Here is a 23,400-nt window from a genome sequence, read left to right as displayed (position 1 = left end):
CCCAAAATCGCAAGCAGTATTCCAACTGCAGTCTGATCAGTGCCCGATAAGAGGGGAAGTATCACCTCCTTGGTTCTGTTTATCATGCATCTGCTGATGCACGATAAACTGCAGTTAACTTTGCTGATGAATTTGTCACACTGACGACTTATGTTCATCTTGGAGTCCACTATGACTCCGATATCCCTTTTGGCTTCCGTGTTGCCGAGCAGGTCATTTCCTAGGCAGTAGGTGTGCTGGACATTTTTCCTCCTTAGGTGCAGTACTTTGCATTTCTCCTTGTTGAATTGCATTCTATTGTTTTCTGTCCATTGGTCCAACCTGTCCAGGACTGCCCTGCCCTCCGGTGTGTCCACTTCTCCCCACAGCTTTGTATCATCTGCAAACTTGGAGACTACACTTCACTCCCTTGTCCAAGTCACTGATGAAGACCGAGCCTTGTGGCACCCCACTGCCCACGTCCTTCCAGGTTGATACCAACCTGTCCAGCACCACTCTTTGGGTATGACCTTCTAGCCAATTTGCCACACACCAGACTGTGTAATCATCGAAGTCTCATCCAAGTACAGAAGGAGACTCGATGCATTGTAGAAAGACTTCACAATGATCCAGTCTCAAGCCTCTCTCCTAATCTGCTTCAAAAAGACAAGCTTAGTGTCACTTGTCTCCAGCAATATCACCAATGTGATACATCTTCATCTGAACTTCTCTTCCAGGCCATCAATTCCATTTCTTAATGTCTTAAAGTTTTGGGTATCCTGTGTTAAAACAGCGTGAGGTCAATCCATCATTCTCTCGAGGGTTTCCATTTACCTTTCAGATGTCTTGAAATTTGACAGCTGGAGTTTTGTGTCCCTCTCCACAGCCTTTGTTTTAAACATAAACGTGCCAGCCCCCAGCTACTTTGAATGGTTGCCCTGCTGCTTTTCATTTCTCTCTGTGCGCTTCGTTGGTAGATTTAGTCAAAGCACACATAAGACTGCACCTCACAAAGCTGTTCTGCAACTCCTGGTGTTGTGTTTTGGAGTTAGGTGTTACCACAGAGCCAGGGGAAAGTTTTCAAAAATATGGAAAGCCTGTTACCTACCTAAAAACCAAAGCAAACCTTGATTCAACATCCTGGAGTATGAGAGAAAATGAGAGAGGAGAGACAATTTGAAAACGCTAAGTCTACAACCTTTGATCTGGAATACAGTTTCCAGTAGAAACAGTTGGTTGGTTTTTGGGTACTTGGCAGGTTTTGAAAATCCCCCCGAGAGAGAGAGAGAGAGAGAGAGAGAGAGAGAGAGCGCGATTCCTGTCTGTGCTGCAAGGCCAGATGTTCCAAGCAGCTCGGGGCCCAGCAAAACGGGAACCAAAAAGCATTTAAATATCAGTAGGGCACCTAGACAAGGGCAGCTTTTCAAAATAGTGCCAAACTCAGATCAGAAGTCAGTCCCTCCCTTCCACCAACCTCAGAGTTTCCCCCGTAATCCCTCTTTCTTTTCAAGCCAAATGCATTTTGGATTCTTTCTGCTCCCTGGCTTCCAAATCCCAAAAGTGCATTTGGGTCACACTTTCAAGCTTCCCAAAGAGCTAGCAGCTTCCTTCTTATTTTACAAGTGAACTGAGATTTAACACACGCACGTGACCCCAGGCGCTAGGGTTTCAAGGTAAGTGATACATGTTGTGAGGCTTGCGCTGGAGTTGCCTGTCTCAGCACTAGCTTCAAGAGAAGATATACCGGCTAACATTTTCCAAGTAAATGTATGGGCACGTTTTCAAAAGACCTGTGCAGGCAACATGCAGGGGGCTCTTAGTACTTGGTTGGGACTAAGGTTCGGCTGCTAGTGCAGCCCAGAGAGGTGCACCCTGATTTGGCAGCGCATCGAGTCACAACAAGCTCGGCCAATAAAACACAAGTTAGGCCAGAACAACAACGGCACCGATGTGCACAAATCAGCAGCACTGGCTGACAGCAGGGTAAAGTTCCCTGGTAATGTTTGAGTTCATCAAGCCAGTTGTAATACACCACCAGCTCGTGTAATCTTGGGATGAATTTGCACTTTGCTAGCACTTCCAGCTTCCTTCTGAATCCAGCGGGTTTATTCCACAGGTACTAGATTATGCCAAACTGTAAGTTAGAGTATATAACCCTCATCCCAGCTATAGGCTTTTCCATAGAGTCCTTTGCTTTTTGTCAGCTGCTCCTGTGCTCAGCCTTTGCATGGCTGCCACCTTTTTAGAACAGGTCTTGCTTGGGAAGAGCGGGAAAACCTCATTCTTCAGAGACCTTGCTTTGAAAAAGCAGAGAATGGTAGGCATTTGCCAGACAGCCTCAGGAATACCCAGAAACCTGGTAATCAGCAACAGACTCTTAAAGCAACCCTATGCCTGCTGCATCGCTGGCGGGTGGCAGATTCCTTAGGGCACTCAATGGCATAGTATCTGCCAAAGCCCAAACCGTAGAAAGCCACGACTGCTGCACTTGTAGTTCGTGCGGCCGTAGCAAAGGATTTTTATCAGACAGTGTACAACCGTGAGTACTAGCAGAACCTCACCTTGGACAATCAGCAGTATACCAGTAGGGGGAAGGACAATATTAAGGAAGCCTATTGTTGCAGGAGACCACCCCAGAGGACTCTCCTTCCACCTGTGAGCTCTGTCCTTTGTGGCAGTAGTGGCAGAAAAGCAAAAGACTCTGAGCTGGACTTCCATGCGTATTACGGAAGATGATGAAGGACTCAAAGCCCTACATGAGCCCCAAGGTATTAGGCCGTATTTGGAGAACCAAGTTGCTTTGTGAGAGCTAGGGTCTAGAGAATCCGAGTTATTACATTTGACAGGGCATGCCATCATGTTTATTTATTGTGAGATGACTGGAAAGTACATGGTAACCTTTGCAGGGGTGGCAGCATGGAAACTGTGATGATAAAACACGTTCCTAAAGCCAAAATCAATTATTTAATTGACCGCGCTATCTAAAGCAGTTGATGGATTTATATCTATGGCACTGCCCTACTACTTCCCTGTATTCTGTGAGAAAGATAAACTGCACGAGGAAGTCCCTGACAGTCTTCCACAACAGCGGTGGAAGACACCGGTGGAAGACACAAAGGGCACTTATTTGTTAGCGAGCTGCTGCCATATTGTTTCGAGTTGATTGCTAGCAGGAGTGAACATTTTGTCCAAGTCCCTTCTCAGGGGACATGCTCCTTTAATTATACATGAAGTGCCCGACCTGAGCACTACAGGTATTTTGGGCATGCCTCTTGATGACATTTTTGCAATGCGTATGAAAAGTGCTGCAAGCATCCCCTTTTCTACCAGCTTGCAAGAATGAAGGCTGGTGAAATGTCCCTTTTTTTCACCACATGGTTTGCACTAAAGCTAAGGGGCTCGCATGGGCGACCAGTGCCACCTTAGTCGGGGGGGGGGCCATGCCCCCCTCCCAGCGACCAGTCAGCAGGCAAACTCCCCCCACGGCCAATTTCTGGCACTCACAAAAGTGGCCACGGCGCTTCATCTGGCGTTCCCATTTCCCGACCGGTGCTCGCAGGGAGGTCACTGGTGTTCCCACCTTGCCTGTCACCTAAGCGGGGAGCACAGCCTGTCAGGGGTGGACCGGCCCTCTCAGGGGGTGCACGTGCAACCCCATGCACCCCCTGCGCATCGCCACTTGGGGCTCAATTTAGACATCTGGACTCTCCAGTGCTTGGTGCTGTACACACAGGTCACCAAAAGATTGTCTCCATCTCAAAGACCTTATTTAAAACCCATCCTGGAAAAGGCATTTTGGCAGCATACACTGAGGGGGCTGAACCTACCTCCCTGCCGCCCCAAACTGTAACGTCCTTACTCTGACTGGCAAGCACATTCTCGCTGCAAGCAGTCCGCAACAACTGACTTGTGGAAAAAACACGCTGTAGAATTTGGAATCAGGTCAGGTAGAAACTTGATTTCGATAGCTATCGGAGACAGACACTTACAGGAAGATTTCTGCTGTGGCCTCTCTCCTTTTCATCCAGGGCAATTAACCTTTTATAGATTCAAGACAAAGGGTTGCCTAAACTAACTTTTCCCGCCTTGGGGCTATCTGTCTTGTGTCCTTCAAGACAGTTTAATGGTCATCTTCCTCTTACCTAACGAATTTCTCTCTCCCCCCTTGAGGCCTTATCCATCCTTTGCTTCCACATTTCCCCCCTTTGAGACTTACAAGTCTCATCTTATTCTATTTCTATTCCCATGAGTCTCTCTATTTCATCTTGCATCTTTCTATATCTTCTTTCAATCTGCTCACATCTTTTTAGTACCATCATTTTAGTTTCTGTGGTGTGTTTTCTTTCATTTTCCTTCTGCTGATTTTGTTCAGATATTTGCAGGAATATATAATCTATTCCCTGGTTGGGTTTGCTTAGATATGTAGCTTAAACAACAGCGTACAAGCATGAAAATTACACATATCAGGACTATAATAATAAAAAGTATCAATAATCCAGGAATAATGGTGGATCCTAAGGAGCCAAAAAGGGACCTAAACCATGAACTTAAATTCCAATCGTCTGGCTCATGTAATTTGGCTGCTTCATTTTGAATATGTTCATCCAAGTCTTGTATTTTTTCGGAATTATCAGGCATGTAAGTACAGCATTCTTTACCAATTAAAGCACAGACTCCTCCTTTGCTGGCTAACATGTAATCTAAAGCAAGTCTGTTTTGTAAAGTCATCTGTCTTATTTCCTTCATTTCATTATTTATTTCGTGAAGACCAATAGCAGTAGAATTAGCTATCTTCTCTAGGGATGCTGCAACTTTCTTTATTTCAGACATAGCCAAGCCTGCGCCATAGTTGGGAAACATGATTCCCCAAAATCTCTGAGTTTCTGTAAGTTCCCGCATGTTGCGAATCTTTCCTTTTGGTAAGTAAGATCTAACAGCAATAGCGGGATATATTGCAGAGACATAGCATGTTCCTTCCCATCTGGAAGGAAGGTGTTTATAGGCCTTGTCTCCACATGTGAAATAATGGCCAGCCAGTGCAGTAAACTTGTGGCTATCATTACAGCGTGGTCTCATCATCCATTGTGTATAATAACCTGAAAATCCACTTTGGGAGTATAATTAGATATCCAGGAACCATTAGAGAACCACGCCCCATTTATCTTAAATTCTCTCTCACATTTACTGATTCCTACTGAAAATTCAAATCCGTTACAGGTCCAACAAAATTTTCCCAGGGTGGCATAGGCTAACCATATATAATCAAATTGGTTACATTTTATATCCTGCCAGGTTTCATTTCCTTTAAAATCTGAATAGTAAGGGGCTGAAATTTGTGTGGCATTTAAAGGTGTTGATATCATGGGTATTCCCCCAGTAGAATGAATAGGGGCATGACTGCATACCCAACATTGAGAAACATTTAAGTCCTTTGCAAATTGGTAAGATAATTGGAGGAAAACATTTTGGTGATGAAATAGTGACCTTCTTGATCTATTCTGCAATATTAAGTCGTCTATCATGTTTTCTTCAGTTATTGAGTCTTTAAATTCGTGTAATATGATCCAAACAAGCAAACTAAGAATTACCCAAGTCACGACCAACCAGTCCCATCTTGGGAACCAGGAACTAGGTGGAGGCCTTTTTCCTTTCCTGGAGGGCATAGTGGTATCGTGGGGGCACATCTTCTTCACTCTGTAGTGGTAAATCCTCTTCGACAGTGGGCGCTATGCTCACCACTGGTCCTGAATACTTCTGCTGGCAGGCACTGAGCTCACTACCAGCTTGTGGAGTCTTTCTGTCTGGTTGGAATTCAGCTGCCTCGGGGTCCAATGGAGGTGAAATCTTTTTACAGTGCGAGGTGTGAGTCCACGTCTGGTGTTCTTGGCAACGAACGGCAATGTTAGTGGTTAGGAGCACCTGGAAGGGGCCCTTCCATCTGGTTTGGAGTGAGTTTTTTTTAATTGATGAACCTTGATATATACCCAGTTTCCAGCCTCAAGCAAATGGCACGGGACGTCTGCAGCGGGTGGCAGCGCTTCCTGAACCTGTGAATGAATAGATCTGACACATTTCATTAGTGCATTACAGTAATTTAAAACAGTTTCATCATCCAACTGAAGATTAGTCTGATCAGGAAATGGGGGTGGTGTAGTGGCCATTCTCATGGGACGTGCCATGAGAATTTCATGTGGGGACAGTCCATGTTTTCTGTTGGCAATGTTTCTAATGTGCATAAGTGCCAGTAGCAATGCATCTGGCCATTTCAAGTTAGTTTCAGCACAAATTTTAGACGCGTGTTTTTAAGTCAGAGTTTTTTCACTCTACTGCACCACTGGATCGGGGATGGTAGGCACAGTGCAGGTGCTGGTGTATGTTCAGGGCCTTACAGATGTTTCTAACAATCTGCCATGTGAAGTGTGTTCCTCGGTCACTGTCTAGCGTGAGTGGCAGGCCAAATCTGGGTATGAATTCTTTCAAAAGTTTCTTTGCTACAGATTTGGAATCTGCATGTTTACAAGGATAAGCTTCTACCCAACCAGAGTACATATCAATAATGACAAGAATATATTCAAAAGAACAACAATTTGGCATTTGAACAAAGTCCATTTGCAAATTTACAAAAGGTTCTCATGGTGGTTGGAGGGTGTGCCGCTTGTCTAGTTTTAACCTTCTGACCAATGTTATGGGCAAGACAAATGGGACAAGTGCTACAGTACTGCTGTGCCATGAAGGGAAAATTTGGGGCAAACCAATCACGCTGTACTGTTGCAATCATCCCCCCTTTGTGTGGGCCACCGAGTGAGCCAGACGAGCAAGGTAAAGTAGCAAAGCCTTGGGTGCTACCAGGAGGCCGTCCGGGGAGCGCCACAAGGTGTCAGGGTGCAACTGACATCCTTTGTGCAGCCAGTCTTCTCTCTCAAATTTTGGAGCCTGTTCCTGGAGTAGGGCCAAGTAAGAGAGATTGGCCAACGGAGACTGGTCTGCTAAAAAGCAAAGAAAAATATCATTAGGAGCCTGAGGGCCAAAAAGGGCCGCACTCCTAGCCGCATGGTCAGCTAGGGCATTTCCTCATGTGACATCATTATTAGGGATTTCATGGGCTTTACATTTAACAATAGCAATAGCAGAAGGCAATAGGAAAGCATGCAAAAGAGCATCGACATAAGAACCATTACTAATCTGAGTCCCAACCGAAGTAAGGAATCCTCTTTGTTTCCAAAGTTGACCAAAGTCATGTACAACACTGAAGGCATATCTGGAATCAGTGTAGATGGTGGCAGATAGACCGTTAGCCAAGGTGCATGCTTGAGTGAGGGTTACCAGTTCAGCCACTTGAGCAGAGCAAGCATGAGGCAACTGGTAAGGTTCTAAAACTTGGTGTTGATCACAGACTGCATAGCCAGCAGTGAGCTGTCCCTTGGTGTTTCTAAGGCAGGATCCATCTACATATAGCAGGAGATCTGGGTTCTGCAGTGGTGTATCTTTAAGATCAATACAAGGGGTCAAAAGCTGGGTAGTTACAGTTAAGCAATCATGAGGTTTTCCATCTGATGGGGTAGGAAGTAGGGAAGCAGGATTCAGGACAGAGCAGCGTGTTAAAGTTACATTGGCAACTGAAAGAAGAAGCTTTTCATATTTGGTAAGTCGGGAGTTAGAAATATGTTGTGTTTTGCCTTTCAGGAGCAGGGCCATAACAGCATGGGGAACATCAACAGTTCATGGGTGTCCAAGAACCAAGGAATCAGCCTTTTTAACAAGCAAGGCAGCAGCAGCTACAGATCAGAGACAGGGAGGAAGTCCTGCTGCAACAGGGTCTAGGGCAGAGCTATAATAGGCAATGGGACGTTCCCTGTCACCATGAAGCTGAGTGAGCACACCTAGGGCAATGCCATATCGTTCATCGCAATACAGGGTAAAGGGTTTCTTGTAATCAGGAAGTCCTAAAGCGGGTGCTCTGGTGAGGGCTTGCTTGGTCTGAATAAAGGCTTGTTCAGCTTCTGGAATCCAAGGTAGTGGTTCGGGAGGAGAATCAAGGGTAAGGGCCTGTAGGTGTTTGACGATGGAGGCATAACCCATAATCCATTGCCTGCAATACCCAGCCATTTCTAAAAATCCTCTCATTTGTTTCCAACTAGTTGGTTTAGGGACTTGGAGAATGGCGTTAATTCGGGATTTGGACAGATGTCTTTGTCCTGCTGAAATATCATGCCCTAAATAATGAACTTTGGGTTGGCATAATTGCAGCTTGGCTTTGGAGGCCTTATGTCCCTGAGAGGCCAGGGCAGTGAGTAGGGCGAGGGAATCCTGTTTACATGCTTCCAGAGAAAGTGAGGCCAGCATAAGATTGTCCACATACTGGATTAGAGTGGAGCCCCCTTAAATTCTATAGCATCTAAATCCTTTTTGAGGATCTGGGAAAACAAGGTGGGACTTTCAGTATACCCTTGTGGAAGTCGAGTCCAGGTGTACTGAAGACCTTGGTAAGTGAAAGCAAACAAAAACTGACTATCAGGGTGAATAGAAATAGAAAAGAAGGTAGAACAGAGATCTAGTGGCTGGGTTGGGAACTACAAGGAAAGTAGGTAGGACTGCAGCATTGACAGCACGAAGGTCTTGTACAAAGCGATAAGTTTCTCAACCAGGATTTTTAAAAGGAAGGATAGGAGTGTTGCATGGGCTACAGGTCAGGATGATGATCCCTTGTTCAAGGAGGGAAGTAATAACTGGTTGAATGCCCTCCTCAGCTTCTTTAGAGATAGGCTATTGCGGAACACAAGGGAGAGGTTTGGCAGGATTGAGAGTGATGTGCACAGGCTCTGCGCTGAGCATGTGGCCCACCTCATTGGCGTGAGTAGACCAAAGTTGTGAAGGGACTTGAGCCAACAGTTCCTGTTGCAATGAGGAAGTGTCAGCTTCAAAATCATCCTCCAGTTGTTTCTTGTAACAGAGCCAAAAACTTGGTCTCCCTTGGTTCCGGCATTTCTAGGTATATGCCATCTGGGGACCAGTAGATGACACAGCCCAATTTACACAACAAACCCTTTCCCAGAAGATTTACAGGGGTAGAGGGGCTAAGCAAAAAGGCATGTGTCTCAGAAATGGGACCGATAGGGACAGAAAGGGGTTTGGAAACAGGGTGGGGTATAGGGTGTCTGCTAATGCCGACAGCATTAACAATTTTGTCAGAAAGAGCTATGTTAGAAAAATCAGAGGCTTTTAAAGTGGAGAGGGAAGCCTTTGTGTCTACCAGGCAAGATATAATCCTGCCGTTTACAGAACAATTAAGAAAAGGACCAGATTGGTCGAGTGAAATAAGTGGGGCGATGATGTCATCCCTCAGGCTTGGGTAGGGAAAGGAGGAATATTCTGAAGTTCAGCTGGTGCAGTGAAAACACCATCAGAAAAATATTCTTGGGACCCTTGTGGTGCTCGGTACTTAGGTGTACCTCCGGGTCGATTTGGGCACTCTGACTTCCAATGACCCTCCTGTTTGCAATAATTACACTGAGTGCCATACTTGGAAAGGTTCCTAGCCTGGCCTATGCCCTTACCCCATCCTTTGTTTAGCATTCCCACTACTCTTCCCCTTCCCCTTCCTTGTTGTCCGCCGCTACCTGCTTGAAGTTGCTGAATCTGGAAGGCCATCAATCTAGTTTCATTGCTATCCTTAAGTCTTTCTGCCTTATGAAAAAAATGTTGCGCAGCTGCCAAAACCTCCTCTAAAGCTTTGGCTTCCCAGCCTATAAGCACAGTTCGGATTCCTTCTGAAATTTTTGGTTGGAGTCCTTGAACAAAAGCTGCCACTACAGCCTGTCAGGCATTTTCAGCAGCATTAGTCATGCCTGAATGGCAATCAAAACAGTTTTTAAGTCTTTCCAGAAAGTCAGCTGGGTTTTCATCCTTTGTCTGTTTACAAGAATTAATTTTGGTCCAATCAGTCTTTTTGGGGCAAACTTCAAGGACAGCTTTTAAAAGGTCTTCCCTACTAAACCTCAACTCTGGTCCAGTGCCGGGATCCTGTGATGGCCATTTAGCCTTTTCTAACACACGTTGTAACATTTCACGGGGTAGTGCAGCACATAAAAGCTGGTTCATATCAGCCCATGTGGGGTTATAACAGTCAATAACTACTTGAAGTTCTTCCTGGAATCTTACAGGGTCATCTCGAATCTTAGGGAATCTCTGAACTAAATTAAACAGATTGGTAGTGCTCCAGGGAGCATGTACAGTTACTATCGTTCCCCCATCTTGACCTACACCTGTCATTTGTCAGAGCGGGGCCTGGAACGCTTCCTGGCCACCACGGATGCTACTCCTGAGATTGTAGGGTGTCTTAGGCATGGTGGGCATTGGAGTTTCGTAGTTCTCCTTGACCAATACCTTTTTCAGGTGAACTGAATTTGGAGTGTGCTCAGTGACTTGCCAGTGAGGTGCTGGGATGTGGCAGTGGTTGAGATGGAGGAAGGTGGAGAATAACCTGGAGGGGAGCTGATGGCCTTAGTTTGTTTTCTGGTTTAGATGCGGCCAGATTTTCAGCTAAGGCTGGATTGATACAAAAGTCTAAAATGTCTTCCGGAGGTTCAGTTAGTGGGGGTACCCCTTTCAATACTGGGTATAATGGACTGCAGTTTGAATTTAGGGGAGTGGCCAATTTCTCCCATGTTTCCTTCAATTGTTTTTTAAAATTTTCCTGTGAGTCTTTCAGGCTCTTGGTCTGAGACTCAGTGGGTCTTTTTGACATCTCTTCATACCAATCGAAAAATACATTCCACTGGCATTGAGGAGTTTTGGATCCACGGGACTCTAACGTCCCTCTTAAGCGCACTAGTTTATCTAGATTGAATGTGCCTTCCTCAGGGAACTGCTTGGAAGAATCATCCCTGGTATACCAGTACTATTTATCCAGGTACTTGCAAGTCTCGGGAGAATAATGTGTGTACATATAGTACGCCGGAGTTCCCTTAGAAGGGACTGGCACTTGCTTTGACTGTTCTGTACCCATTTCACAATCACACAGGGAAAGACAAGACAAGGGAATGGCTTATTGAGGAAGTCCATGCTGATCCGAACTTCAGCCTGTAGTGCTGCCGAGCTGTGTTCTGGATTTGGCAATGGATCATAAACAGACCAGTTATCTACACGGTAGAATAAGGGTGGGGGAACAACAAAAGGAGTCCGCTAAAGTCACAGAAACCTGCTCGTAGCCCCGTCTGATGACCGAGGCTACATACCTTCAGGCAGCAGATCTATAGCGGCTCATTAATGGAGGGGGGGACACAAGACACAGAGCAAAACAAAGAGGGTGAGGGACCAGTGAAAAGTTCACTGGGGAGGAGAGAAGAGTTGATTTTGTCTCTCAACCTTGGCTCCCAGTGACTATTCTTTCACCACGCACCCCTTGCATTCAAGTTGCGCCAGTCATCGCCCAAACCGGGCTCGCTTACGTCTTGAGGTGGCTGCACGTGGTTTCAGAATTTGCCCTGGACCAATTCCAAATCACCATTCAATCAGGGTCACAATCTTATTCCCATCACCCACTCAGATTTCCTAGATCCCAGAGTTGTGCTGGATGCAAGTGCTTGTGCAACAGACAGATTCTCCCTATCAGTTATGCGTGCTTTCCAGAGACAGACAGAATTTACCAGATTAGTATGACCGGTCTTGGTTCTACACTGACCTGTAACAAAGGTTCAAATCAAGCTACCCAACGCAAGCAGGGAACCTATGAGCAGTCCTCCTCCGACACCCCAATAGAGATTTAAAAGGCCTCTTACCTTTATTGGTGGTGCCGGGGTTCGGCGGGGAAAGGCTCACAGTCCTCCGAACACGTCGTTGCCTGTGGATCCAAGTCACGGCACCATTTAATTGTCGTGGAAGAAACATGCTGTAGAATTTGGAATCAGGTCAGGTAGAAACTTTATTTCGATAGCTATCAGAGAGAGACACTTATAGGAAGATTTCTGCTGTGGCCTCTCTCCTTTTCATCCAGGGCAATTAACCTTTTTATAGATTCAAGACAAAGGGTTGCCTAAACTAACTTTTCCCACCTTGGGGCTATCTGTCTTGTGTCCTTCAAGACAGTTTAATGGTCAACTTCCTCTTATCTAAGGAATTTCTCTCTCCCCCCTAGAGGCCTTCGCTATCCTTTGCTTCCACATATGGAAGGGCAAGGCTCCACCAGCTGGCCCATAGTTACAGGTTGACAGGTTGAAGGACTCCTGCTTCTTGATATAAATGACATGCGATCGATATACCAGGAATGGGGATCTCAAGCAGACGTGTTTCACACCGGTCCGGTTCAAAACACGTGTATGTTAGCAGGTGTCTCCCTTTTATCCGATCCTTTCCTTCAAGAGCTTACCAATGTTGCACTGGATTCAGTCCCAGTACATTTCTGTCACACACTTACCAACACGGTCATTCAAATGTGGCAGGTGCGATGACACCTGCATGAATACTGATGAGTTAAAAGGCTGGCAGGGCTTGAAAAAATGGGGTCTAATGCCAAACCTCTCTGTTCAGGCAACATCCTTATAACACAGGGAAAAGCCTGACATGCGACAGGGAGCTGGGAAACATCATTTAGGAAACATGTTTTCTCTAGGTAGCACAGACATCTAAGGGAAATTTAGGACCCCACGTTCACAAAGGCCAAGCCATGACAGCTCTCTGTCAACTTCCAAGTGGAGTTCTGGGAGCTCAACGTTTCTACAAAATAGCACTGCATAAGCTTTTGCATTACAAGCCACCTGCTTTTGAGACAGAGTTTGATACAATCCAGAACCCTTTGTCTTACCCTTTAATCAAAGCAGAAAGCCCCCCGTGCGATGGTGATTAGTTGCGGTCCAACCATTAGATAGATGTCCGGATGTCCACGACAAAGAAAAGGAACCTGACAGCTTCAACTCAAGCTGTGCAGAAGCCTGTTTACAGCTGTAGCTTGGATTTTTTTTTTCTTTAACAAAGATCACTTATTTAAGGAGAGATGATTCTGTGAAGAAAGCATCAGTAACCCTCTGTTGAAATTCAGGGCAGTTATCAAGCAGGACAATGGGAAAACAGGCAGGACAAGGACTGTGTGAGACTAGTGTCCAGTATCAGCAATAGCCTTAGTATCGGGAGCTGGAGCGGGCCATTCTCTCGCACAAAACTGGCTAACAAAACCGACGGATTGAGTGCCGCAGCCTTGCAGAAAGCACACGGCCAGGAGCTGTCAGGAGGGGAGAGGGCTTCTGCATCTCCGTCACTGGCCCTAAAAACCAAAGAATGACAGGTAGCCATCTCCATGGGTGCCCTCAAAATGCTAATCGCGTTCAGTGGCACGCACTATCTCAGAACAAAAAGGCAAACCTACTGCAATCAAAGCGATCGGGACACGCTATGTTACAGAGGAGCCATTGTCTTTACTAGAGCTCATGCAAGCAAGTGGCTTTTCCAAGTGCAGCTGCAATTGAATCTGCTTCAAACATCAGAATAGCAGCCATCTCTTACCGATTCCCCCTTCTGTGTTCAGTGTCTCAACCCCTCCCCCCCCAAAACAACGTGCCTATTGCCCAAGAAGGAAGCAGGTCTTGGCTTCCAGCCTAGGTCATTGTCCCTAGTGGGGTAGAAACTCCCCCGCTGTGCTGCTCTCCATCCATTTTACCCATTGCGTGCAAGGGGCAGGGCTCAGCCCCCCACCTCCATCACCTTTGCAGGACTGCATCTAGGAGCCTGCTCACCCTGGCAGTGCATAACCCACATGCTCAATTGACTCTCTCTCTCGCTCTTGCGCACATGCATGCACACACACACACACACACACACACACACACACACACACACACAGAGCCAGAGCATTAACCCAGGGTCAAAAATGGCTGGGTAGATGGCTAGAGAATGGCTACTTAGACACGGAAAGAGAAACAGTCCTCATGACACCCACAGCAGATATAGGGCCAGGGCAGCCTCCTACTCTCACTGCATTTAGAAACAGGCTGAGATAAAATGATGCCGGCATAGTCTAAGAGCAAAGGGTCTGTCATTATGCAAACCATGCTGCAACGAGGCACGCGTTCGCTTGTACAGTGAAACACAGAGACCGAACCTGACCTTTTCAGTTGTGCTGGTCCTGGTGACCCCTCAGCATACACTGTGATCCAGAAGGATCAACAGTTGCACGCTACCCACAGGACAACTAGTCCAAGAGCATGACGCTAATGAGAAGTCAATATTTAAATCAAACATTTCCCTTTGTATCAATAATAATGCCCTAGGCTCTGACCTTACTGGTCTGTTCCTCACGGGTAGTTTTTACAAACAACAGCATTATATAAATTATTTGAAAACCGTTTTTCTAATACACGTGTCCTTAAGAACAAAACCTTTTGTTAGAAGGGTTTAAAAAAAAAAGAGGCAGCACTGCATGTTCTGGCACATAAAGCGATCATATCTGCCAGTTTTCAAACTATCCTCGTTTCACCATTGCGACAGCTGAGATGCAGCGGTGACATGATACTTTGCCTTATCTCCTTGCCTGGAAGAGCGTGCACATAAATACACAACATGCTTCTTTGCTCCTTCTCACTCCAGAGTCTTTGTACAACTTTCTTTTTACAATTTCTATGCACAACTGCGTGCTGTGAATCATTGTGGTATTTTTTAGTGTGCATCACTGGACCCACGTTGGAAGTTCATTTACTAAGACACGTGAATCTACACTGAATGAATCTTCATCTGTCTGCTGTCTCACACCTGCTTGGCTGATGACCAAAGTTAGCAAGGTGTCCTCTACGGTCCTGGGGCCAGCCTGACCAGACATCACCTTCAATCTTGAAATGTCAGCATGCGACCAAGCGCAGCCCATTCCCATTCCAGCTCGGGAGGGAGCGCACCTCCCTGGCTCCTCAAAACAGATATTCCGCAGCCGAGCCTCACTGCTTGCATCCCGTCCCATGCTGAGGTCCTGGACTGCTTTGCCCTCTGGAAAGAAGAGCCTGTCTGAACAGCGAGCATGCAGTACTGCAAGGCCATGCCAGTCGCTGTGGAAGGTTTACCAGTGGCAGTGTGATCATCTGAGCAGGTCCACAGTATAAGGATCTTTAGATCATGCCTTGTTTTCTGCAATACGGAACAGCACTTTCCTCCCTGCTCCCTGTAGCCACTGAGACAGGCTGTTGGTGAAAAAACCAGGAATATATCTGACCCTTTCAGCCATTTCTCTACCTGATGGAAGCCATCTTCTAAACCCCACCTTGTAGTTAGTGGTGTGGGCTAAGAGGTAAGGCTATACTTTCATTTATCTGGCCAAAATGTGGTTTATATTTACATTTCATGGAATCTATTATACACAGAAGCTCAAACTCCACATTTTCTTGCACGTAGTCATTGTTTACAGGAACGCTGTGTAATCATTAGAGCAGGCCTAGATGCCCGCCTCTATTTTTCCTTCCTCCTCCTCACTTTCGGCGTGGACATATTATAGAAAATACAGTTGCTCTAAACATCTTATTACATGAGACGAGTCCAGGAAACAATTTATTTGTCAGTAAGTGCTCCACATGTGCGTGTAGCAGTCAGTTTTGAAATGTCGGTGAAAAGGGCAGAAATCTCACCCTCCCGAAACACGAACACCAAAGTATAAACTTAAATGTCTTTGCGTACCAGGCACCTGTTAAGGAAGTGTCGCCCACGTTGGGCACGTCTCCCCACAACGGAAGATTGGGTAAAGATGCTGCAGAGCCTATTTCATTTTGGAAACATCGCTGGTTCTACACTGTTCCAACACAGACTCCCTTTCCCAACTGGTCCATCGATTCAGCTGAAAACTTAGGATCCAGATGATTTCTATGGAGGCTGCCAGTAAAATAAATAGGGAGGTGGTTTGTACTGCCATGTTTTCAATTTGCATAACAAAAGAATAGCCTCAGTCACCCATTATAGTCCACTGTGTCATCCTGAACTAGCCTTTCCCTTTCTATTCTTCAGCACATTTCTTTCAGGTCCCAGAGAGCTCTGCTATTCCCAGCAATGCCGACAGACACTCTTTGGTCCAAGCCCTTTGGGAGCAGCAAATATCTCACTCGCATGTCAAATGTCCCCTTACGGGTGAGGGCATGTACTTCCAGCTCCCAGAGCTGCGATTCTCAACCAGGGGTCACAGCACCTGTTGCCCTTAAGAAGCTGGTTTTCCAACCGAGTGCCCCAAGAACTGATACGACACACGGGTCATCAATAGCTGAAAGGCTTTAATGACAATACCACAAGCAAGCTGTACCCCTAAATGACAGAAAAAAGGCTCCTTCCCAAAATAAAACGAGCTACTCCACAAAGCCCCAGTACATAGTTAGCAGCAAGAGTGTCTTCTCACCAATGCAGGCCAAGGGAGCCAGTCCAGCTGCGCAGCTTTCACCAAACAGGACCCATTGCTGGTCAAGCCAGGTACGACATAGCAGCGACCTCTCTCTCCTTTTCCCGGACCGCGCACCTTGCTTGCAAATTTGCTTAGTTCTTCAACAGTTTGACTGTATAACTTCAAAGCATGTTTTCCTTGGTAGCTGGCTGATTAGAGTCCAGACAAACAGGGAGGGAAAGGGGGACCATCGCTTTGCCTGGCTCCGGTTATGGATTTGTCTAGGGGTGAAGACTTGTGTGCCTCTGTAGCCTTTGCAATTACAGGTTAGTTAGCAGGCGATGAGTCTCAAGGGGCCAAACAGGATGTTTAGAGATGTTACCACACCTATCTTTGGGTACCTGCTTATCAGCAGGGCAAATTGGCAGCAGCACGGACCAGCGATGCTCTGTTTACTAAACTCCGGACATACTTTCAACGGTTGAGACATTTGTAACACCTGTGACACTGGAGGCCCATTTAGAGAAATGTGAGCAGGGTGCATTTGTCGTGTATATGGTATCCATCCTGCATCTTTCATAGTTTTCCCATGAGATGCATCTTTAGCCTTTTGTCTCGTGTAGCTGCTGGGTCCATTGAAATTAATATGTGGTTTCCTTGCCTGCACCCGCTTTCTTAGATACACACACGTGTGATGAGCGCGTTAGGTCTCTGTTCACAATTTCCTGGATTTGACATGATCGAGCACAGAGAATAAAGCCAACTGAGGTCACTCTATTTTGTATGGTCCCAGCTGTCACTTTGCATTTTTGGGCAAGATGCGCTGTCATTTTAATTTGGTCACCAAGATTTTGGGTAGAGGCCTGGCCGAGCAGTTCCCGCAATCACCATCAACGCACCCTGAAGTGCCTTGCAATTTCTTCCAAGGGGCCTGGGGATTCTGCCCAGTGTTCACACCACTACATTTGCCAACCGAATTCACCAGATAAAAGCAGAGATTTCAAACAGCAATCCATCCCCGTGGTCTTTCCGAGTTCTCTGCAATAGGGAAATGGCTCTGCGGTCAAAAAAAAAGAGTGAAAACTAAGAGCTGGCATTATCCAAGGGCGGCTTTGAGTCTACCTAGCAGTCTTTTGAGTGTAAAGAGGTTGAGAACCGCTGATCTAGAGGTATCAAACAGTGGCACTTTTAGCAGCATTGTCTGCAGCAGCTCTAATTAGTGACTAGGAACAGAGGAGAGGCGAGTGTTATAGTGTATGGAGCACAGTTTGAATCCCTGAGGCTCCTTGCTTTGGGTAGAGACCCCATTAGAGCAGGCATGCCTGCAAGATTTCCTGGCACCCATTCCTGAGTTCACCTAGAAAGTCTGCGGCAAGAACACCTTGGTAGGCTTGCACCTTTAATCCCACCAGCTATGATGAATAGCAATATTGGGCCTGAGCAAGGCATCTTTAACCAGTGGCGTCAAAGAGTTCCACACATCATCGTTAAGCCCATTTGAGAGAGGGGGGCAAAACAGGGGACAGGGAAGGGAAACGACTCGCCCAAAGTCACCAAGCGGGCCAGGCTGGAACCACAAACAGAACCTACATCTATGGCCTCATCCAGCTTGGCTCCTGAGACCGCGCTGCTAAACATACGCTTGAGCATTCAAACAGCCGAGCGTGGGACGGCATCGTGTGATCCGGAGCCCTTTATCAGTCCCTCAGTGCTCAATCACAGAAAAAACCAAAGCTGCTACTCAAGGAATCACACCTCGACTTTGCCCCTCTTCCGATTTCAAAATAATAGTAAGCAAGTGATTCACTTGCAGAGTCAGCCTAGTCCATGGAAGTAGCCCTTTCCTACCAAGGGATGTTTCCGGGACGTTGGCACCTTGCGCATTTTCCTGATGCCGCCAGCCACTGAGATGTTCTTAAACTGCAGAAGGGCCCTTTGCTGTTTTTACTTAATGAGGTTTCACAGCAAGAATGTCCTAGTCTCTCCGAGCAAAAGCACTATGCATCTGAATTGCATAGCTACTGAGGTGATAGCACCTTAAGAGAGAATGCGGTACATTGAAATTAGGTGAACGTAACACTGCTCTCTTCTTTTCCAAGGACCATCTTTCAACTAGGGATCTTACCGTGCAGTTACAAAAATACACATTTCCACTACAGAACAATGTTAAACTATCAAGGCAGGTCTAGTTACCAAAGGAATATCGGTATGTTTGCAAGCTTCCTGTTAGATTAATTAGACAGTCAAATATGAAAGGAAATTGTGGTTGAATCCATGTATCCATCTGGCATCATGCTCCACTGCTGCCTTTTCCAGCATCCTTTTTTTTTTTTTTTTTTTAGTTGGCAAGCGATTAAGACAGGAAGGACAATCTTGTGTTTAAGACGCTAGCATGTCGGAAATGGTGTTTCACTCCCAACTCCGCTGCAGACTTCTTCTTTAGCCTTGAATAGGGGAATAATGCTGTGCATCTTTTTGCCCACCCTTTTCAGAGGCTCTTGACTCTGATGGGAAGCTCTTCAAGGCACAGCGAAGTCTTCTTTTTATGTACATTGCTACCCAGTATAATGAGATCCTGCATTCTGGTGCAGAAAATAGAGAATACCGCAGGGGAAAAAACTATACCACTCAGACGCTTCAGCTCTGCCACTGGCATTGCAAGATGAACAACCTCATTTAATAAGCCTTAATAGTACATATGTCCTATTCCCAGTGCAGAACGTCTGCTCACTTTGATGGGAGGTCTCTGAGATGTGGCATGACCTGCCTGCGAACAACAGCTTTGGACCACAAGGTAGAAAAAAAAGCCACGCCGATACAAATTAAAGAGGCCATAATTAACTGTGTGTGGCACTGCCAATCCCACTCTAAATTACACAGCAAGGTCCGTGGATACATCCCATTATCGTCATCTCCAATCAAATCCTTGGAGTCAGCAGCTTTATTTCTGGCCTCATCGTCCCTTTTGGAAGCCTGTTCCCCCAGTATATTTTCCCGTCTTCATCCCATGGCATGCATTGGGAAAAAAATAAAAAACAAAAAAACACACCTTGAACTTGGTTTCAAGTACTGTATCCATACGGTAAATGCGAACCACCAATGAGCTGGAAGGTCTGGGAAGGCTGGGAGATCCACCAAGGATTACCCTTATTAACTCTAGAAAGCACCGCATGGATCACCTGCAATGTCTTTCTGTTTAAAGCACGTAGCTCTTGGCTGTACATTTGGGATCTCTAGGTTTCTACAACGTTTGTCTCAGCTCCCTCTCAAATGCCATTCAACTTCACCACTAGCTTGGCCTAGGAGCTTTGTGTACACAACTCTTTGTGCGAGGAATTTTTGAGCGAGGCGCTTAGCAGTTAGTCCTTTCCCTGCTTGAATACTTATCCCTTCATGGCTATGAATAAGTTACAGCCACACAGATTTTACTAGCAACAGGCAGCGTCTTCCGTTTGCGTTCTTCCTTCAGGCCTGTCCCGAGTACTCTGCCTCTGTGCACCATTTGCACTTTGTAGTTGGGCAGCTTGCCGGAAAATAAATGAGCAGAGGGAAGTACGCAGACAAACAGATCCCCATCCTGACCACAACCAATGTTATTTTTCAAACTCGAGTGCTAAACTTAGACAACTCAGTCCTCGCTGAAGCAGGGGCATAAGTGGCCTCATATGAAACTCCCGCTGATGCCAGGCGAGCCGCGTACGACTAGCACATCTGAAAATCAGGCCAATTGTGACAACGATGAAGTCCTAATTTGTATTATTGCTTAGTATCCAGTAGGTGCTTTTCAGTCAACAGCGCACGCTTTAAAGAGAGAGACATCAAGGATCGCAACAGGCAACTTGTGTACAAAGTCAGAGTATTCGCTATCAGCTCCATCACAGAGGGAGGTCTTTAGGAAAGGCTCAAATCTGGAGAAGATAAAGGCCGAGCAGGTGGGAAGCTGGGAGTTCAAACAACTCTCTCAATAGCCTGCATTCTAAGCAGAGGATCAGGGGCTTGCTTCGAAAACTTGGCTTTACAAAAATAGCGCATTGGTGTTTTGGTAGCCTAGCCTAACAGGTTAAGATCAGAATTCCCCATCCTTCAGGTTCTTTTCTACCTCCCCCTTCTAGCTGCTCACCTCCTCTGCAAATAATTGTCTGGCAGTAGGAAATTTAGCATGCTTGGTCTTGCCACTTCCACCTTAACAGCGCATGGAGAAAGCTTGACCAAAATCCATTCGGACCATTTCAAAAGATAAGCAAGGGCAAATTTTCAGCCAGTTTTAAGCCAGTCTACATCTATCTACTGTGATGGAACTACCTCAATCCCAACAACTGAGGAGGTCATCCAGATCATAGATCAAAAATGAGGGTTGGTAGAGACCTCACGAAGTCACTGAGTTCAACCGCCTGCTCAAAGCTGGACCAGCCCCAACTAGATCTTCCCAGCCAAGGCTTTGTCTAGCTGGGTCTTCAAAACCTCCATGGATGGAGGTGCCACGACATCTCTGGGTAACCTGTACCAGTGTTTTACTACACTCCTCAGTAGAAGGTTTTTCCTAATATCTAACCTAACCTTCCCTTGCTGCAACTGGAGCCCATTGCTCCTTGTCCTGTCATCTACTGCCGCTGAGAACAGCCCAGCTCCAGCCTCTTTGGAACCCTGCTGCAATGAGTTGAAGGCATTTTGAAGACCCCCCTCAGTCTTCCCTTCTCCAGACAAAATAAGCCCAGTCCCCTCTGCCTCTCCTCTTAAGTCACGTGCCCCAGCCCCCTCACCACTTTTGTCGCCCTTCGCTCGATTCTCCCCAATTTGTCCACATCCTTTCTGTAGTGGGGGGCCCACAGATGGACACAGGACTCCAGACGTGGCCTCCCCAGTGCTGAATTGAGGAGTAGAATCCCTTCCTTTGACCTGCTGGCAACGCTTCTACCAATGCAGCCCTGTATGCCACCAGCTTTCTTGGCAACAAGGGCACGCTGCTGGCTCGTCTTCAGCTTATTGTCCCCTGTGACTCCCGGGTCCTTTTCTGCAGAGCTGCAGGCCCAGCCAGCCCCCAGCCCCCACCAGCACACGGGATGGCTCTGTCCTAAGTGCACAACTTTGCAATTGTCCTCATTGGGCGTAATGCAATTTCTTTTAGTCCAATCCTACAATTTGTCTAGGTCTCTCTGACTCTTAACTCCACCCTCCAGCACATACACTTCTGCCCTCAGCTTGGTGCCATCTGCTAACTTGCTGAGGGTGTGCGCCACGTCACTGATGAAGATATTGAACAAACCTGGCCCCAGGACCAACCCCTGGGGCACTTCGCTTGATGCTGGCTGCCAAGCCACTGACTACAACCTCTGAGCCCAGTGATCCAGCCACTTTTCTATCCACCTTACAAGCCATTCATCCAAGCCGTACTTCCTCAGCGTGCCTGCAAGAACGTTGTGGGGGACCGTATCGAAAGCCTTGCTAAAATCACAGTGCCAGATATTTCATTATAGTTATTTCATCACATCGGTTAGGCATGATTTGCCCTCAGTGACTGTTCCTTATCACCTTCCTCTACTTCAAGTGCTTAGAAACGGATTGCTTGAGGATCTGCTCCTTGATTTTTCCAGCGACTAAGGTGAGGCTAACTGGTCTGTAGTTTTTTGCACCCTCCTTTTCCCCTTTCCTAAACACAGGCACTATGTTGGCCCTTTTCTAATCATCTGGGACCTCACCCAATCACCATGAGTTTTCAAAGAGGACAGCCAGTGGCTCTGCAGTGGTATCAGCCAACACCCTCATCACCTTTGGATGTATCGTGTCCTACTCCGCGGATCTGTACACATCTGGCTTTTCTAAATAGTGTCTAACCTAGTCTTTGGCCACAGTTGGCTGCTGACCTCCTCCCCAAACTGTGCTGCCAGGGGCAGCAGACTTGGAGGGGAACTTGCCTGTGAAAACCAAAACGAAAAGGACACATTCTGTGTCCTGCCACTAGGTTGCCTCCCCCCATTCAACAAAGAACCCATGCTTTCCTAGATCTTCTTTTACATACAACTAGTAATGTTGTACTCTGACAGCCAAGACCATGAGACTGCTCCATGACAGTCAAGAAAAGTTTGGCCATTGATTTGAATAGTGCAGTATTGGACAGTATTACAAAGTTGAACCTGAAAACCACCCTGGCCTTTCTATGTATTAGCTCTCATGACTCAGACTTGAAAATTAATCCAAATTAAAAAAAAAAAAAGCGCCAGTTCAATATTTTAAATCTCTGCTTTCATTTGCTAGTTTTGCCTGTGCACATTAGGTTTATGCTTTTTCTAAATCATATTTATTATAGGCACCTCACGGGCTGGATGTGTCACTGATGCAATCCCAGCATTTTAGTAGTGATTTGGAAGGGTCTTGCCTTTAAAATTTAGAAAAGCAGAGAATTACAACTGACAGTACTTTACTTTGAACTGACTGTCACACCAGGAACTTCACATCTGGAATATCCTTTCCCTTTTACTTCCATGAAAAGCAGATATACAATAGGCAGTTTGCAGATCTTGCTGCATAACAGCTGACATCTATAAGCTCCTGGGAGTGAGAGCTGCCAGAACTGGGTATTATTTTGCTTTACTCTGACATGGGAACTCTCCATCTAATTTATCTCAACATAGATCAAAAACCATAAAGGCGGCAAAGAGGGCCCACCGATCCAAATGAGAAGGATCAAGCATCCAGGCCATTATGTTTCTGATTGCCAAATAAACAGGTAAATGAGATTTTCTAAACAAATATCTCCCAGGGATGCAGCAGAACAATGCGGCATCGCATGGGTTGGGAGCGATAGTCGACTTCCATTTCTAAGTGATAGCACAATGCTGGGTTCCTTCATGCTACAAAGCCTTGGACTGCCTCCTTTCCTTCTATTAAAGTAGCCTCCACTCACCCTTGGGGCATGGCAACATTCGAGACAATAGCAAATCAACTGCTGCCAGTGGTCAAATATTAAACCCCAGATAACTGTTTGGATATGACAGCTTTTAGAAGGGACGGGAACAATTTCTGGCATACCGATTGCCAGCCAGCTCTAGGGCTTACCAGCCAAAGTGCTGATCTGCTTCTCAAGACAAGGG

General features: G+C 46.3%; 1 long non-coding RNA gene across 1 annotated transcript; it reads right to left on the bottom strand.

Moving 5' to 3' along the window:
• Nucleotides 1-1,802: 1,802 nt before the first annotated feature.
• On the bottom strand, nucleotides 1,803-11,860 carry LOC132245616 (uncharacterized). The gene is made up of 2 exons (XR_009457324.1): nucleotides 11,757-11,860; nucleotides 1,803-6,965 (listed from the first exon to the last, which is right to left on the bottom strand). It is a non-coding gene; the product is annotated as an uncharacterized LOC132245616 (long non-coding RNA).
• Between the last annotated feature and the right edge of the window lie 11,540 nt (nucleotides 11,861-23,400).

Source organism: Alligator mississippiensis, chromosome 15 (assembly GCF_030867095.1).
Source record: "Alligator mississippiensis isolate rAllMis1 chromosome 15, rAllMis1, whole genome shotgun sequence".
In the NCBI taxonomy this organism is placed as follows: Eukaryota; Metazoa; Chordata; order Crocodylia; family Alligatoridae; genus Alligator; species Alligator mississippiensis.
The sequence above is the reverse complement of the archived record's forward strand: the minus strand, read 5'-3'. Positions and strand labels throughout refer to the sequence as shown.